This window comes from Mobula birostris, chromosome 12 (assembly GCF_030028105.1).
Source record: "Mobula birostris isolate sMobBir1 chromosome 12, sMobBir1.hap1, whole genome shotgun sequence".
In the NCBI taxonomy this organism is placed as follows: Eukaryota; Metazoa; Chordata; class Chondrichthyes; order Myliobatiformes; family Myliobatidae; genus Mobula; species Mobula birostris.
The window spans coordinates 81841808-81861619 of NC_092381.1; the positions used below are offsets into that span (position 1 = coordinate 81841808).

General features: G+C 41.1%; 1 protein-coding gene across 1 annotated transcript in view; it reads right to left on the reverse strand.

Annotated features, from left to right (window-relative positions):
- Positions 1-19812, reverse strand: part of LOC140206085 (regulator of G-protein signaling 5-like) — a 45865-nt gene that overhangs the window by 19076 nt on the left and 6977 nt on the right. The gene's annotated exons all lie outside the window — the stretch shown is intronic.

Here is a 19812-nt window from a genome sequence, read left to right on the forward strand (position 1 = left end):
AGCAAAGTGTGATGGATTACATATACCTAGCGTGTAATCCATCACATTTCATGCTACCTAATAGATATCATACATTCTGACCACAAATTGCTCAGTTCATCGAGTGAATATTCCACAAGAATCGCATCACAAAGGACCTGTCCCTTTAGCCTAACACATCCAAAATCTTCGGAGTTTCTCATGTTTGTAAAACATCCATGCTAACCTTTGTGCCATCCCAAAATATTACGTTCCTTCTCAAGAGCAAATGAGGTCAGTAAAAGCTGCTACAATGCCATGACCTTCCAGCCAATTTATACCCCTGAAGCAGAAAACATTACATCACACCTCTCATTCATTCAAAGTGCAGCAAGAGTGGAGAGGGAGGGAGGAATGCAGTTAATCCTTCATGTCTACGCCCTTTCAACAAAACTGGAAAAACAAGTTTATTTCAAGTTGTGGCATTGGGGTGCACAGAAAACAAAGGAAATGCCTGTGATGTGATTGAATTTGGACATCATTAGGATACTCTGCATTCACCCATTTGCTCTTTCCAGCTACACACTTGGCTGTACATTGGGAGAAATGAAGTCTTTCTGCCTCCAGTCGCGGCCAGAGCTGATGCGCCATTCCCATTATACAATGTGCACGCTAGACACATAAGAAAAGATGCAATCCAAACGAAATTCTCTTTTTCTTTTGGTCTCTAAATAGAAAGCTCTCGTTAAACATAGACTCAGTGACTGCTATGGTGCACCAATGGACAGTAATTTGTCAGGTGTTCGAACATGCAAGTGTTTAACTGATGCTAATAGACACCGTGAGATACTGAGTCAATGCTGAGGAGTCCCAAAGCTAGTTCATCCCACCTGTAGCTGGACTAGTTGAGAATTTCATGGAGGAGTCTCACACATTGTCGATGGGCACAGCAAGGCAGGCAGATCTGTGGAACACTCTGCCAGTATAGAGAGTAGTCCAGAAGCGGTTGTGTAGAGGGCCATGCAAACCATGCTGGGAACTTTGACATGGTGCCCAGGGCATATTAGAGGATTTACCCAGTTCCAGCTGAATTCCTTGCTGGGCCGTGTCAGAGTCAACCAAACCAGTGCCCTGGATTCTAGTCAAGAATCCCTTCTCTGAAGGGCTTTAGTGAACTAAGTAGATTTTTTTTAATGAATACTTGTGGTTTTGCATTTCTTATTACTTATAAATGGTCATTTTAAAACTAGGCTATTAATTTAATTCAAATTCCAAGCTGCCATGGAACCTTAGGCTGTGGATCTTTAGTGATGTTATGAGTGCACCATAGGCATTGAGAGCTGTCGATTGTCTCCAGGTCTGGCAGTTGAGTCCCAGTGACGTGCTGAGCTGTCTGAATCACTGTTGGAGTGCTTTGTAATCTGTCCTGCTTAAACTGAGGTACCACACTGTCACTCCATAAGTCAGTATGTTCTCTCTTGCACCTCGATAAAAGTTGGTCAGCGATTTTGGACCACCATGATGCTCTTCCCACTCACATGATTCCAGCAGGTAACAACAGGAATTCTGCAGATGCTGGAAATTCAAGCAACACACATCAAAGTTGCTGGTGAACGCAGCAGGCCAGGCAGCATCTGTAGGAAGAGGTGCAGTTGACGTTTCAGGCCGAGACCCTTCGTCAGGACTAACTGAAGGAAGATTGAGTAAGGAATTTGAAAGTTGGAGGGGGGGGGGGAGATCCAAAATGATAGGAGGAGACAGGAGGGGGAGGGATAGAGCCAAGAGCTGGACAGGTAATAGGCAAAAGGGGATACGAAAGGATCCTGTCTTCTCCTATCATTTTGGATCTCCCCCTCCCCCTCCAACTTTCAAATCCCTTACTCACTCTTCCTTCAGTTAGTCCCGACGAAGGGTCTCGGCCTGAAACGTCGACTGTACCTCTTCCTAGAGATGCTGCCTGGCCTGTTGCGTTCACCAGCAACTTTGATGTGTGTTGATTCCAGCAGGTGTTTAGTCTTCACTTGCTATTACCCTCACCAATGTAACATCTAGCATGTGTTACGAAGTGCACATGAGGCACCATTATGGACTTCTACATCTTCCTGCAGTGCTCAAAAATAGAGACTGATGAGTCTAATTCACTTTCAAGATCTGCGTGTTTAACAATCATGAGGTTTACAAACAACGTTTTGGACAGCTGCCTCCTCGCATGTTGAAATTTCAACTATTTTAATGTTTATCTCAGATTTAAGATTCCTTAAAACAGTTGTTTGAATAATAAACACATTAACATTAGTGGTTTAAGTACTATTTGAACAACTACTTTTGTTTGCTATCAAGCACTGTTTACAAATGCACAGACTTAAAACATAGCAACAGATATATAAAAAAATGAAATGTTTAAACATTATTGCTCAGAAAAAGCTGGAAGTCCAATTTCAAAATGTGGCTGACCAAATGTAGCCCACTTGGTAAGCCTCAGGCTCGCTCAGCTCGCTTTCGTCTAGAGGGAGCAGCTTTTGGCCCCGCCAAACCGGGTAACTAAGTTTGTGTGGATGCCGTGTGATGTACCCCACCCCGCCCAAATAACAGACAATACACCATATACGATTAGTTTGCTACAAAATAGCGAAGTTACATTGTTACAGTTGGTGAAGCCATCCTTGGTTAACTGTACAGATTTGGTCCCCTTATTGAGAAAAGGATATACTAGCTTAGGACACAGTCCAGATGAAGTCCTCAGGATAATTCTTGGGATGAGAAGGTAATCCTGTCATGAATCACTGAGGAAGTTGGATCTGTGTGCTTTAGTGTTTTGAAAAATAAGGGGTAATCATTTTGAAACCTTAAGACACTTTCATGTGCAGGAGAGTGTCAAACAAGGGAACATAGAAAATAGAATTCAGAAGGATGATGTGGGATCTCATTGAAAGCTACTGAATACTGAAAACCCTGGAGACGGTGGACGGGGAGAGTATGCTATCTAAGGGCACAGCCTCAGAATAAAAGGAATGTCCTTTTAAGATCGAGATGAGGAAGGAATTCTTCAGCCATTGGATGGTGAATCTGGAATTCCTTACCAGCGGGGCAGAGATTGATAAGTTCTTGAGTAGTAAAGAGGTTAAGAGTTATAAGGAGAAGGCATGAGAATGGATTTGAAAAAACAATTAACCATGATTGAATGGCAGAGCAGACTCAATTGGCCAAATGGCCCAATTCTATTCCTGTATCATATAGCCCTTTGGTCTTCTAAAGGTAAAGAAAAACTGGTGTGTGAAGGTAGTTCATCTTGCAGAGGGCTGTGGAATTCCCTATCCCATTTGGTTATACAATCTAGATCACTGTAGATATTTAAAGGGGAGCTAGAGATGTAATTGACATCAATAGAGAACTCTTGCGAAAAGGGAATAGAGGCCTGGGGTGATCAGCCACCACTTCTTTGGCAAATTTGATGGACCAGGTGGCCTACTCTTGTTCCTATATTTTTATGATATTGCACATCAAATACATGAAGACGCCAATAAACTTGTGAACTATATATGGAAATGGCAAATGAACGTCATCGAGCTAAGAACACAGAGGTACAATTTGTTCGGAGAAAAAGCAGGTCATCTATTGCAAAGTAGAACAGCAGTAGGCAAGTATGGCACAGAAACAAAAATACAAAATTGTTGGCCAAAGAACTTGTCTCCTAAGATCTTAGTTCCAGGTTCTGTCAAGGAAATCAGCATGATGTAAGTCAAAGGCTGGAACTCAGAGTACAACCAAGAAATCAGAGAATGCTGTCAAAATACCAAAACCACATTTTTGCCTTGAAAACAATATATGAATCTGGATATAAAATGGGATAATGGAACATCAGCTAATCAGATGAAGCTGGCCAGCATCTCCCATGTTAGGGAGTCTGTAACTGATAAAGAATGTGGACACTGTGATAGAAGGCGAGGTGCCAAAGTAAAATGCAATGAATACCTTTACAAAAGAAGGGGATTCTGGCTTCTTTTGTAAAATTAAAGTGTTTCAAGATGCTAATTTTAACCCATTTAATGCTACAAGTTGGGAGGAATTTAAGGGCAGATAAATTGTTTGTCTACTACGACACAAAGCCTTGGTTTCAGCCAAGGAAACATCCGTATGATACCCACAATGTCAAGCTTGCAAGTAAATTTATGATTCAAAATATTAAGTGAAGAAAGAAACAGAGCAAACAACTCAGGTCAATTATCTTTGATCTGAATGGTCATCCATACCTGATACTAACCTGGTTTCTATCCCCATAACAGACATTGTTTAAAACACATTTGGATAAGTACATAGGTAGAACAGGTCTAGAACAGGTCTAGAGCAGGGGTTCCCAACCTTTTTTATACCAGGTACCAATGCCAGTAAGCAAGGGGTCCGTTCACCGCAGGTTGGAAACTCCTGGTTTAGAGAGATATGGCTAAGCTCAGAGAAATAGATTGGCTCAAATTCACAAGGATCAGCTTTATTCACCATATACATTTACATGTATTAGGGAATTTGCTGTGCTGCGTTGGAAATGCCATGAACCAAAAATGACAATAACAACATTCTACAATTGCAGAGAATAAAGAATAATAAAAAATAAAGTTAGAATTATGGATATGGAATAAAATGCACGCACAATGTAAACAGAATTATAAAAAGCGGTTGTAAGTGTTTACGTGCAGTGCAGTGGCTGAGTAATAGATAGAAGGGGTTGGCTAACTAGAATGGTTGACTTGGGCTAAGATGGTCACCATGGACGAGTCGGGCTGAAGGGCCTGTTTTTGTGCCATATAGATCTGTGATTAATAACTAATGAGCTTATTGGATGTTTTGCTGCATTCCCTGCTTTTACTTCACTCTCTAATGTCTATTTGCTTTTGGTGACTCAAAGAAAAACATACATAGTTTGAGGCAGTGAATGAAAATTTCCAGCTCGGCTTTGCATTGCAAATTCAGGTGAAAGGGAAAAGCACAAGAGCAGAAGCAAACAACTGCAATTCAGCCTCTCACACCTGCTCCCTCCATGGCTGATCTTTTACCCAACCATCACTCTTCTGCATCAATCCAATATCACTGCATTCCCCTTAATAGGTTTAATATTGGTGTATGCCCTAATCTCTTAGAATTGACAGACACATATGAAACCAAGCATAACCTGTGCACATATTAACTAAATGCAGAGGCCATCTAATCCTGCAGAGTTTTTATATGTTTAATGAAAGGATTAAAAGCTCTGCTTGCTTATTCACATTTTATAAAGCAACAGATTGAAATGTGACCATTCATTTCATCTCTATTAAATCTCTGATTTACAATTATCATGTTTACAATGCTCTTTTCTCTGAGGGTTAAGTGAAGAATAGCGGAGATACACTTCCTTCTTTTACATATGAAATAAAAATCATTGAACTCCAAATGGATAGTACTACAACAAAAGATAATTTATCTCATTGCATTAGTCACACAGTTATAAAACATAGAAACAAGACCTTCAGGGTATTGTGTCTCAACTGACCATCATGCCTATTGGTACTACCACACTTGGCTGTGTTAATTCCATATCTATCTATGGTTTGTTTATTCAAATACCTCTCAAGATGTCTGTCAAATGGTGTTACTCTTCCTGCCTCCACTCTGTCCACTTGATTCAACTACCAATAACACTTTGTGAAACATTAAGCCCACGGATCCCTTTTAAGCTTCCTCATTTGTACCATAAAGTTGATCCCCCACAGCATTATTTGCCACCACCATGGTTATTTGCCCCACCCATGACTCAATTCTATATACGTATATTATGTCACACCTCAACCTCCTTCACTCTAGGGAAAAAGGACTTAGCTTATCCATCATCTCCTTGTAACACAAGCACTTCAACTCAAGAAACATCCTTATGAGTCTTTTCTGCTCCTTCACTAGCTTAATCACACCTTTCCTATTGTGTGGTGACCAGAACTTCACACAACATTCCAGGCATGGCCTAACCAACACATTGTATGGATGTAACAAGACACCCCAACTCTTCTTCGCCAAGAAGGCAAGCATGCCATTTAGTTTCATCAATCCATGTTCCAGCTCACCAGCCTGATGTCTCTGACTTATCCCTGCTACCCTTCTTAAACAAAGGCACAGCATTATTGGTCCTCCAGTCTTCCATTAGCTCACCTGAGGCTAATGAAGATACAAGAATCTCAGTGAAAACACCAGAAATCTCCTCTTATCTCTCATAACCTCATTGAATACACCTTGTCAGGCCCTAGGGATTTATCCACTTTGATACAGTTCAAGAACACCAACACTTTCTCCTTTGTAATATTGATATATATACTGAGATATCATTGTTCTGTCTCCTGAACACAATGAAGATATTCTCATTCTACAGCAGCAAATACAGACAAGTGTTCTTCATGATAGATAATATTAACCAATAATAATTCTGCTTCTGTGTATACCAAAAATAACCAATTGATTCCATAACACATCAGTTTGGCTATACGAGGAATGTGACAATTCTCCTTCAATGATTAAGTATCAATATCTAACCAATAACAGGCAGGCTGAAACTTTATGTGAAGTGAGGATAATATTTCAAAGTAGAAAAGGAAAAATATGTTGTACCAGAGTCCCAACAATTTATTCTTATCCAGATCCTGAAAGGAACTTATATATTTCTATTGAACACTAATTCTGCAAGATTTGTGTGTTAAATGTACTTTTTTTTTAATGCCTCTCTTTATTAAAATGAAGTTCCTTGTTCCATTTTGGTACTCTGTGCTTCATTTTGATTTGGTATTAAAAAAGCTTTAGATCAGATATTTGTATGAATTATGTTAAAATGTTTCATAGTTTGAACATCTCTAGATTATTTCCCATCATATGGGGCAATTCCTTGTGACAGATGTATATTGAATGTTATAATTCCCCACGAAAGTTTCCATGATATGTTGTTGATCCTCCTCCCATCTGGATGTAAAATGGATAACCCCACAGCTTCAGAACCAGAAAGACAAAAATGCAATCCCTTCCTTCCCCTCTCCTGGCTTAACTAATGCAGCAACTTTCCTCCTAAGCTCAAAAGAAGCTGCACTTCATGTTAAATAGTGCCAGGGCACTCCTGATAGCAGAACAGAGGCATTGCCCACAGGAATACTGGAAAGAATGAACTCACTTGAAACACACGCATGCAAAAGAAACCCATCAAATCTTCTTCAGTCATCAAATTTCAGACTCCAGTACAGCAGATTGATATTTCACAGCAACAAACAGGAAAAGAGGATGACAGACAGGCAGAGTCAGGTAGAGGAGGTGAGCGGAGGCAGAGTTGGAAGACTGTGACAGGTGATTGATAGACAGAGGCACTACCTACCTGTCACCTTACACCATTCACCTGGGGAATTCCTTTTCGGCACACTCTTTCTCTCTATGGTGACTACCTTGCCTCTCCACTCTCAGTCCTACACAGGGCTTTGACCTGAAACACTCACAAGTTCTTTCCTCCCACAGATACAACCCAATCCGCTGAGTTCCCCTAACAGATTGTCTGTTGCTCCAAATTTCAACATCTGCAGTTTCTTATGTCCCCACTGATGTTTCACAGGCTTCTTCGACAGGGGCTAGTTGTGGCTGCTTGTAATTTTCCGGCACCATCTAAGTTAATAGCCGCGTCATAGAGGAGGCTCAATTAGTAGCTCATTGCCTAGGAGTTATAGGGTTTTGGATTCAAGTCCAACATCTACCAGCTAATACAAACTCTAGTCTAGAATTCAAGGATAATAGTACAGGAGTTCTGCATTCCCAGAAATACTTACTGCATCTGAGATGTTAAAGTTAGGTCTGGAGTTGCTGGCTCAACTTGAGAGGTATTAAAGAGTTAGCAGCAACAATCTCAAAGTCCATTTATTGATCATTTTGTGAAATTGCATGGGACAACAAAACTGTCTGTTCTACTGAAAAGTTGTTGATACAGTACTTTGCAAAAGTCTTAGGCATGATTATATATATATATATATATATATATAGAGAGAGAGAGAGAGAGTGAGGTTGCCTAAGACCTTTGCACAGTACGGTAGGAATTTTACGTATTGCACTGCACTGCTGCCATGAAAGAAAAAAACAAGTTTCATGACATGTGTGTGATGATAAGCCTGATTCTCTATTGTGGATTGAGTAAGGGAAGGGAGCAGAGAGAGGGGGAGGGAAGGGAGTGGGAAGTATATATTTTTTATTTATATATACACACACACACACACACACACACACACACATATACCTAAGACTTTTGAACAGTACTGTAGATCTCACATGTATGTTACCAGCTTTGGTGGGAATTGGGTGAAAACACAGATTATGGCTCACAATTTCAAATTGTCCTGCTTAAAGTAGCAAAGAAATGCCATTAGCAGAATAGAACATGATAAATGCACTGGGAAAGCAACAACATTTGTATGTAACTAAATTTCAATAAGTGCAGAGCAAGCTTGCCAAAAGTTAAATACACAATTTCCCTGATGATTCTGTTGACTGCTTATAATAAACTATCATCTCAAAATATTTTTGTTTGGCTCAGCCTGTCTCCAACGCTGTCTGCATTACGGACAAGCAGTTGTTCCATTTTCGCAAATATATCATCTTGCCATATCCTCTTAATTTTGTTTCTTACAGCCAACTTAATCTGTCTTTAAATATTGACACAACTTCTGATTTAATCACTAACTTTATGCATAAACAATTTGCTTGCTCTCTGCCCTGAATCTCCAGCATTTTAATCTTCATTCTGGGTTAAAGTCACTTCGCAGGGAAATGCCTTTGTTGAGCTCAAATGTTACTGCAGTTCGTGCAAATGCAAATTGGATGCCCATCCAAGAGTTCACAAGACTAGCTGCAAGCAAGAGGGCAGCAAAGTTGGAATGGTCTTTGACGTGCAATGTGAACTCTGCTTCTCTCCCCATGTATGCCATCTGATCTCCTGAGTATCTTCAGCATTTTATCGTTTCATTGTGACTGTGTTAGCAATGATTCCACAGTGTAAATTTGAGCAGGAATGCACTCAATTTATCACCGCTACCAACACATAACAGTAATTAGAGGAGGCTAATAGACCCTTAAATGCACACTCCCCATGGCAACTAGCTAGAAGCACCAGGCATCTGTTGCTTCTAGCTAGACAAGCTGGAGCAAGTATTGGGCAGGACCAAGATTGTCTGAAAAACGCACTGAAGTGTGGATGAATAAAGTATAACACAAGCAATGGAAAAACATCAAAAAAAATCACATCATCTTTTTGGCAGCATCTCTTTTATACACATGCACATTCCTTGCCTCTCATAACCACTCATACATCCCCTGTACATAAGTTGAACCAGTGCATTTCTGTAAAACAAAAAGACATTTGCTTCATTTTCTTCACTGAGGTAGAAACTGGCAAGCTTGTGAAGAAAGCCATCCAGCCTGTAGGCATGTAGGGGTGTTTGTGTGTGGTTGTGAAAGGGTGGTTAGGGTACTTAAAAACACAGGGCTCACCACAGTGGAGGAGAGGGCCTGCCCTTGATGAGCGGAGGGACCCCAGAGGCTCCTGTTAAATGAATTCCACAGTACTTAAATCTTAATTTGTTAAATGCGAATTTGAACAGTCCGAGTGCTTTGCAAGGTATGTGACCAGTGTCCAGTTTTAGATTGCCGTGTGCTAGTCCCACCATTTGCTCAAAGGCCTTTGAAATACTGTCAAAGTCCAGAACTCATTTGGCTTTATAAATTTATTTTTTTTTTGTGCACCACATAGTGGTTGTTTTCTAGACCCAGGAGATCAAATTTACATTGGCATGTAGAAGTTTGGGCACCCCTGGTCAAAATTTCTGTTAGTGTGAATAGCTAAGCAAGTAAAAGATGACCTGATTTCCAAAAGGCATAAAGTTAAAGATGATACATTTCTTTAATATTTTAAGCAAGGTTACTTTTTTATTTCCATCTTTTACAGTTTCAAAATAACAAAAAAGGAAAAGGGCCCCAAGCAAAAGTTTGGGTACCCTGCATGGTCAGTACTTAGTAACACTCCTTTTGGCAAGTATCACAGCTTGTAAATGCTTTCTGTAGCCAGCTAAGAGTCTTTCAATTCTTGTTTAGCGAATTTTCACCCATTCTTCCTTGCAAAAGGCCTCTAGTTCTGTGAGATTCTTGGGCCGTCTTGCATGCACTGCTCTTTTGAGGTCTGTCTACAGATTCTCGATGATGTTTAGGTCAGGGGACTGTGAGGGCCATGGAAAAACCTTCCGCTTGCGCCTCTTGAGGTAGTCCATTGTGGATTTTGAGGTGTGTTTAGGATCGTTATCCTGTTGTAGAAGCCATCCTCTTTTCATCTTCGGCTTTCTTACAGACAGTGTGATGTCTGCTTCCAGAATTTGCTGGTATTTAATTGAATTCATTCTTGCCTCTACCAGTGAAATATTCCTCATGCCACTGGCTGCAACACAAGCCCAAAGCATGATTGATCCACCCCCCCCCCCCCCCCCGCCGTGCTTAACAGTTGGAGAGGTGTTCTTTTCGTGAAATTCTGCATCCTTTTTTCTCCAAACATATATTTGCTCATTGCGGCTAAAAAGTTCTATTTTAACTTCATCAGTCCACAGGACTTGTTTCCAAAATGCATCAGGCTTGTTTAGATGTTCCTTTGCAAACTTCTGACGGTGAATTTTGTCGTGAGGTCACGGGAAAGGTTTTCTTCTGATGACTCTTCCATGAAGGTCATATTTGTGCAGGTGTCGCTGCACAGTAGAACAGTGCACCACCACTCCAGAGTCTTCTAAGCCTGAAGGTCTTTTGCAGTGAAATAGGGGTTTGATTTGCCTTTCTAGCAATCCTACGAACAGTTCTCTCGGAAAGCTTTCTTGGTCTTCCAGACCTCAACTTGACCTCCACCGTTCCTGTTAACTACCATTTCTTAATTACCAACTGATGAAATGGCTACCTGAAAACGCTTTGCTATCTTCTTATAGCCTTCTCCTGCTTTGTGGACATCATTTATTTTAATTTTCAGTGTGCTAGGCAGCTGCTTAGAGGAGACCATGGCTGCTGATTGCTGCAACAAGGTTTGAGGAGTCAGGGTATTTATAAAGCCTTGAAATTTGCATCAACTGGCCTTTTCTAATGATGACTGTGAACAAGCCATAACCATCACAAGCTAATTAAGGTCTGAGACCTTGGTAAAAGTTATCTGAGAGCTCAAATCTTTTGGGGTGCCCGAACTTTTGCATGGTGCTCCTTTCCTTGTTTTCACTCTAAAATTGTACAAAACAAAAATAACACACTAATCTTGCTTAAAATGTTGAAAAGAAATTTTCATCTTCCACTGCATGACTTTTGAAGATCAGTTCATCTTCTACTTACTTAACTATTCGCAGCAACAGAAATTTTGACCAGGGGTGCCCAAACTTCTGCATGCCACTGTATATCAGATACCTTTAGACATGACATGTGGGAAAACTGATGCCACTGGGTGCATGCCTGATTTCAGATATGTAGGTAGAATTCCAAGAGGAAGTGTCTGTTTCAATTGTACTGTACAACAGATGTATTCTCACTAAAGTGATTGGTACGGTAAATTCCTCTGAATAACACAAATTTTTAATTGCAAAGTGTTGCTATAATTTACACAATATAATCTAATTTCTATGCAAATAAATGGACAGAAGATCAAATTAACACCCTATTTGACATCTTGCCTAAATATCCCTTTCATTGATAATCTGACCTCCACTTCAACTAAAGTTTTATGGAAGAAACTGCATTCAAGATCGAAATGAGCTGCCTCATTATGAGTTGAGAATTAGGAAACCACAGATAGAGCACCGAGGGAATTGGGAAATGTTTTGTTTAGAACGTGGGTGGGAGATGGGAAACCAAAGTTAAAGGATATATTTTGTTGTCATTCCAATGAGACTCAAACCTCATCACACATCTCCTAACAGAGAATGAAACTAAGCTGTCTGAACTTCAAAGGAAGTGCACTTTATTGAACACAACTTACTCAGTAAAATATAATATCAGTTTTACGGGTTTTAACTTACCAACAGTAATGGGATTTAACAAAAAGGATCTGTACATTGTACTAGTTGCAAACAATTTTATAATAATGCAGTAACTCTTAAAGAATTAAAGAATTTCAGCTACTTAAGCATTTACATAAGTAAAGCTTCAAAGACAGACACACACTGTAAATTCATTAGTGTCCTCTAGACCAAAATCTACAAGAGAAGAACATTCTTTTCCTTGAGATTTCTTTTATGAGAATTTTTTGAACAAATTAGACACATGGGACACTGTGCAAACATGAAATTATAGTTCCTTAAATTTGGCCTCACCAACAACTTGAGATATTTTTTACATCCAGAACAGTAACTATTAAGTCCTAGACAAAGCTATAACATAATCTACTAAAACTTATTTTCCTCTAATCCATGGCAACGTGAAGCATGGGATTAATTAATCATTTCTGATTTCCTCCCTCCCCCATTAAAAACTACTTTTCTGTTCTTTTAAAGACAAATACATCTGAACTACAGTGATAATATTACAAAATGAGAAAACTTCTATTCCAGCCAATTCAATAAACTGTGATTTATTTTGGCAGTATAGCATTACGATCCTGTCCTAAAGTAACTCTCCTGAATGTTGTCAAAGGATGACTATGATACTTATCTATCAGATTTATTTTATAGAGTGCCAACATAAAGTATGGCTTTAATTTACTCCCTTTCTAGATAGTTATGGTAATCAAAATGCCTGCAAGACTTTAGTTATCAGTTTAACAGAAGTTTGTTTTGAGTATTACAGATTAAAACTTGAACATGGAAGTGTGGTACAATTCAGGAATGACCTAACTATGGGGGAATGGGTTTGAAGAGCTTTTCTCTTATATCTTATAATCCCTTCCATCTTCCATACAAGGCTTGCCTTTGTGGCAATTTACTTCTTGAAGGCTCCTTTCAACATTTTGTAGGTGATCTTGAAAGACAGGGCTGCCTATGGCTTTTTACATTACCTGCACACCCTACAGATTGATCAGAGGTATTATGATACTTGTAATATAGAAAGAATTTTTAAGTAGACAATTCACATCCGGTCATGAACAATAGGTCTAAGGGATGAGATTCATTACATCACAATTCCCTTGCCCATTGCAGAACTATGGTAATGAGTGCAGCGAAGTTTATGGCAAATTTGCAGCTTCAGTATTTATTTCGCAGCACAATGCGGAGAAGGCCCTTCCAGCACATCAAGCCTCGCCAGCCTAGTAACCTCCGACAAACCCGATTCACGCTAAACTAATCACGGGACAACTTACAATAACCAATTAACCTACCCAGGCTGTCTTTGGCTGTGGGAGGAAGCTGGAGGACCCGGAGTAACCCATGAATTCCACGGAGAGGATGTACAGAATGGCTCCAGAATTGAGCTTTGAAAGCTGAAACACCCTGAGCTATTATAGCATCGCCCCAGCAGCGACGGTACTGTGGCGCCTTTTTAATATGGGAACCATTCGGAACTTGGGCACAAAGTGACCCCCCCCCCTCCCCCAGTACATTCACCAAGAAGAGAAAATCTGCAGATGCTGGAAATCTGAGCAACGCCCACAAAATGCTGGAGGAACTCAGCAGGCCTGGCAGCAACAATGGAAAAGCGTACAGTCGACGTCTCGGGCTGAGACCCTTCATCAGCACAGTCAGCCATTTCTGCACAACAATTCCTATTGTCTACATTGTAGCTGAGAGATGCTATAAATAACAGAATTCTTTAGTGGCTTAAATATGCATTAAGTGTGAAGGCTAACTCGGCAAGGTGGCAATTTGGAGATTTTTATTCTCTTGCTGTTAAGAACACATAGATATAAGTACAATCATAATGTACAAGTGAAACTGCAGTTACATTGTAACTGAGTATTTGAATTTATTTTCCAGAGCAATTTAAGGGGTGAAATAATGGTGCTGAAGGTAGAACCATGGTTTTGATTCTGATCTTGGGTGCCATCAGTGTGGACTTCGCTCAATCCCCTGTGAATGCATGGACTTCCCTTAGGTGGTCCAATTTCTTCTCACAGACCAAAAACACACATGGGTTGTCAGATTAATTGGCTCCTGTGTATTGTTCCTTGTGGTAATGAAGGAGGAAGGAGAATCCTTGAGATGATTTTATGTATGCGTGAGAGAGTGGGCCATGAGGAAATAGATCAGAGAATGGAATGAATGGACTATTCAGAGAATTGACATAATGGCTCCCTTCTACAGGACGTGCTAAAGTTTTAGGCACTTATTTATAGGCAGGATGCCCAAGACCTTTGCATAGCATTCTATTTGTCGACGTGGAGTGGAGAACGAGTTTGTAAATCTGGCAGGAACAAAGGATGTTGGGAATGGCGAGCATGGAGTGCCACAGGAGGGGTGTGAGACAGGTAGCAGAGAAGGAATGTCGGGGTAGGGGGTGGCATGGGTACAGGCACGCCCAGCCCTGAAGCACCAGGCAAGGTCATTTGATTCCACACAATTGGATTATTCATCATTACAGAATGTACCTCTGCTGCTTCCCGCTCACTCCTCTTTCCCTTCCCCTTTTCCCAACTATGATTCCCCTCTCGCTGCCCTCTTCCCGTTCTCAGTCCACAACAGAGACCCATGTCAAAATCAGCTTTACCCTCACCCATACATGTCATGGCAATTGCCTTTTTTTTGTGGCAGCAGTACGGTGCAATATATAAAATCACTACAGTGCTGTACAGGTCGTAGGCGCTCTAGCTATATGTATGTACACAGCACTGTATGTTATAAAGAAAATTAAAAGAAAAGTAAATCATGATGTTAGTTGTGCGGCTCAAATCTCTGACTTGCAGTGTTAAATAACATATCAAGCAATTGTTGCTATATTAAGGCCACTCTGCACCTGCGACAGATGGAGTGGACAGACATTTTGATTAATTCCTACCACATCCTGATTGCTTATCCCTTTTTTTTGAAACCAGGAGTATTTTGTTGGGTAGCCTTGGTGGTCAGATTGAACCCGCCTGATATTTTCATCAAAGCCAATGGAAGTCATTGGCTGGGTAAAACCCTATTAATTCATAGCCAGGCTGGGGCAAATAAGTTTGCCTTAGTTTTTTGTGAGGATTCATGGTGGGAGTCAATAAGTAGGACCATTTCCTCAGGTCTCATTAAGAACTCTTTGAGTCACATGGGAGCGAATGCCTCTGAAGAGACACGTACCAATTTCAATATGATAGTTGTATAATTACAGTGATATCATCATGACTCTTGCAATTTACCTGTAGTCTAAACATTTCTCAGACTTCTCATGGAAGTAAGGAAATTATGTAACAGTGATTGGAGGGGACTGAAGACAGAGCACGGAAATATACAAGAGAGAGCGAAATGGCCTAGCTGTTTCCTTGCTTGCTTGTGAGAAAGAGTTTGTTCACAGGGGCTCCGTTGAGAACAAGCCTGAAGTGTCACTCTGTGTAATGGCACTCCACATGAAAAAAATGTCACAAAGGCAATTTTCACTTCCAAGCAGCGGCAGATCTCCTTGACTCTACCATGGAACTGACACGCTACTAGCACGCACGTCTTATCCCAGAAAGCTGTAGATCTGGCCAAAGAGACCTTTTAATGCAACCTGGAAAAAAAGCAGGGATTTCCCCGTTCTCTACCAAATGGTTCTCCTCATCCACCTCCTCCTACAGTGAATATTATCTTCACTGCACAACACCAGATTGTACTCTAGTGAATATTGCATGCAAGGTTTGACCCACGGAAGGTATAAGGCACTGAGTACAGAGCCTGATATAATTCATAATCAGAATTTTCAGCAGGCTGAAATCAGAGCAAGAGAGCATTGGTTGGTGACACAGCGTGAAGTTTCAAAAGAGCTTTGGGACTTTCAGCTTTCTTTCAGCGAGGGACCAATAAAAGGAAAGAAGATGTAAGTAGAGCAGCCATTGTTGGAGTCGGCCGGTGTTAGAGTAGTCTGGTGTTGGCACAACAGGCTTGGGCAAGCACAGGCAGAGTTTCTAAGTAAGTAAGTAAGAAAGTTTCTAGTAATTTTTTTTTTCTGTTAGCATATAGCCAGTGCACTGAGAATGGATCTGGAGGTGGTGGTATTTTCTTTGTGTGAGATGTGGGAAATCTGGGAGACCTGAAGACTCCCTGATAACTACATCTGCATGAAATGCATCACGCTACAGCTCCTTAGAGACAATGTTAAGGAACTGGAACTGCTGTTCGATGACCTTTGGTTCCTATAAGAAACCGAGGAAGTGATAGAAAGAAGCTACAGAGAGATAGCCACTGCTAAATTCCAGGATACAGGTAGTTGGGTGACTGTCAGGAGAGGGAAACGGAATAAGCAGCCAGTGCAGCGTATACCTGTCGTCATTTCGCTCAATAATAAACATTGAGCTTTGAATATCGTTGTGGGAGATGACTTACTGGGGGAAGCAGCAGTGACCAGGTCTCTGGAACTGAGTCTGACTCTGCAGCTCAGAAGAGAAGTTGGGGGGAGAAGAGAAATGCAGTGGTGATAGGGATTTCCATAACTACTTCTTCGGCTGTCCATCGATTTTCGATGTTGACCGAGGCCTGGGCAAGGTTGTATGGAAGTCTGGCAGTTGCCTATGCTGCAAGTCTTCCCTCTCCACGCCACTGATGTTGTCCAAGGGAAGGGCACTAGGGCCCATACAGCTTGGCACCAGTGTCATCGCAGAGCAATGTGTGGTTAAGTGCCTTGCTCAAGGACACAACACGCTGCCTCAGCTGAGGCTCGAACTAACGACCTTCAGATTACTAGACCAATGCCTTAACCACTTGGCCACGCGCTACACAACTAGAACTAGACCCCATAACTAGAGGAGCAGAAAGCTGAAAGAGGCACCCGGATGGTATGTTGCCAGAGTCAGGGACATCTTGGATTGAGTCCACAGCATTCTAAAGGAGGAAGGTGAGCAGCTGGAAGTCATGGTACATTTTGGTCAAAAGACAGATAGGAAGAGGGAGGAGGTCCTGAAGAGAGAATATAGGAAGATAGGTCGAAAGCTGTAAAACAGGACATCCAGGGTGGTAATGTCTGGATTGCTGCCTATGCCACTTGCCAATGAAGGCAAGAATAGGATGAGTTGGCAGATGAATACTTGGCTGAGGAATTAATGCAGGGGGCGGGGTTTCAGATTTTTGGATCATTGGGGTCTCTTCTGGGGAAGAAATGACCTGTACAAAAGGACAGGTTACACCTGAACCCGAGTGGGACCAATGTCCTTGCAGGCAGGTTTGGGGTGGGTTTAATCTAATTTGGCAGAGCGATAGGAATCGGAGTGTTAGGGCCAAGGATGGGGCAGTTGATGTACAACTAGATGTAGTATGTAGCGAGGCTGTGAGGAAGGACAGGCAGATGACAGGGCAGAATTGCTGTTGGTGGGATGTGTTAAAGAGTAATGTGGAGGCAAAAATCAAAAAACGGTGCTGAATACAAGACTGAAAGTTTTGTTTTTGAATGCACACAGTATTCAGAATAAGATAGATGATCTTGTGGTGCAGTTAGAGATTGACGAGTATGATGTTGTGGGCATTTGAGTCATGGCTGAAAGAAGATCATAGTTGGGAACTTAACATCTAAGGATACGCATTGTATCGAAAGGACAGGCAGGTGGGCAGAGAGGGTGGAGAGGCTTTGTTGGTAAAAAAAATGAAATCAAATCCTTGGAAATTGGTGAGATAGGATGGAAGAACTGGAATCATTGTGGGTAGAGTTAAGAAATGGCAGGGGTAAAAGGACCCTGATGCGAATCATATACTGGCCTTTGAATAGTAGCAAGGATGTGGATTATAAATTACAATGAGAGTTAGAAAAGGCATGTGAAAAGGACAATGTTGCGATGATCATTGGGGATTTCAATACACAGGTAGATTAGGAAAATTAGATTGGTGCTGGATTCCAAGAGGGAGAATTTGTAGAAAAGCCTACAAGATGGCTTTTTAGAGAAACTTGTGTTTGAGCCCACAGTGAAGATACAAAAAAAATTTCAGATAAATAAAGAGTGAAAGAGAGATGAAAGTGAAGATCAGACTGCTGCAAATGATACTGGAGAGGTATTGTTGGGGGACAAAGAAATGGCAGTGGGAATTATTAAGTCTTTTTGTGTCAATCTTCACTGTGGAACATACTAGCAGAATAGAAGCGAGTGCCATTGCTATTACCAAGGTGAAGGTGCTCTGAAGCTGAAAAGCCTAAAGGTCGATAAGTCACCTGAACCAGATGGACTACACCCCAGAGTTCTGAAAGAGGTAACTACAGACGTTGTGGAGGCATTAGTAATGACCTTTCAAGATCCACTAGATTCAAGAATGGTTCAGGAGGTCTGTAAAACTGCAAATTTTACTCCACTCTGAAAAGGACAAAAGCAAAAGAAAGGAAACTATACGCCAGTTTGCCTGACTTCATTGGTTGGAAAGATGTTGGAGTCTTATTGGGGATAAGGTTTTGGGGTACTTGGAGGCACATGATAAAATAGGCCAAAGTCAGCATGGTTTTCTAAAATGAAAATCTTGCCTGAAGAATCTGTTGGAATTCTTTGAGGAAACAATCAGCAGGCATAGACAAAGGAGAGTTAGTAGATGTTGTTGAATTGGATTTTCAGAAATCCTTTGACAAGGTGCCACACATAAAGCTGCTTAACAAGGAAATAGCCCATGGTATTACAGGAAAGGTATTAGCATGGATAGAAGATTGACTGACTGGCAGGAGGCAAATAATGGGAAAAAAAGAGTTCCTTTTCTGGTTGACTGTCGGAGACCAGTGATATGCTGCAGGGGTCGATGTCGGGATTGCTTTGTTTCACTCTGTATGTCAGTGATTTGGATGAAGAAATTGATAGCTTTGTGGCCAAGTTTGCAGTTAATACGAAGATAAGGGGAGAGGCAGGTTGTGCTGAGGAAGCAAGGTGTCTGCAGAAGGACTTAGGCAGATTGGGGAAATGGGCAAAAAAGTGGGAGAGGGAATATAGTGTAGGGATGTGTATGGTCATACACTTTGACAGAAGGAATAAAGGTGTGGACTATTTTCTAAATGGGGAGTAAATTCATAAATCACAGGCCCAGAGGGACTTGGGAGCCCTCGTGCAGAATTCCCTAAATGTTAACTTTCAGGTTGAGTCAGCAGTAAGGGAGGCAAATGCAATGTTAGCATTAATTTTGAGAAGACAAGAATACAAAAGCAAGGATGTAATGTTGAGTCTTCATAAGGCTCTGATTAGACTGCACTTGGAGTATTGTGAGCAGTTTTGGGCCCCTCATCTAAGAAAAGATGTGCTGGCATTGGAGAGGGTCCAGAGGAGGTTCACAAGAATGATGTCAGGAATTAAAGGTTTAACAAGTGAGGAGAATTTGATGGCTCTGGGCTTGTGCTCGCTGGAGTTTAGAAGAATGAGAGGGGATCTCATTGCAACCTATTGAATATTGAAAGGTGTGGATTAAGTGGATGTGGAAGGAATGTTTCCTATTGTGGGGGAGTCTAGGACAGTGTCAGAATTGAGGGATGTTCATTTACAACAGACTTGAGGAGGAATTTCTTTAGCCAGGGGGTAGTGAATCTGTGGAATTCTTTGCCATAGATGACTATACACACCTAAACATTGGGAATATTTAAGGTGGAGGTTCACATGTTCTTGATTAATCAAGGTGTCAAAGGTTACAAGGAGAAGGCAGGAGAATAGCTTTGAGAGGGATAATAAATCAGCCATGATGGATTGCAGAGCAAACTCAATAGGTCAAATGGTTTAATACTGCTCCTGTGGTCTTATAGAATCAAAAGCAGGTT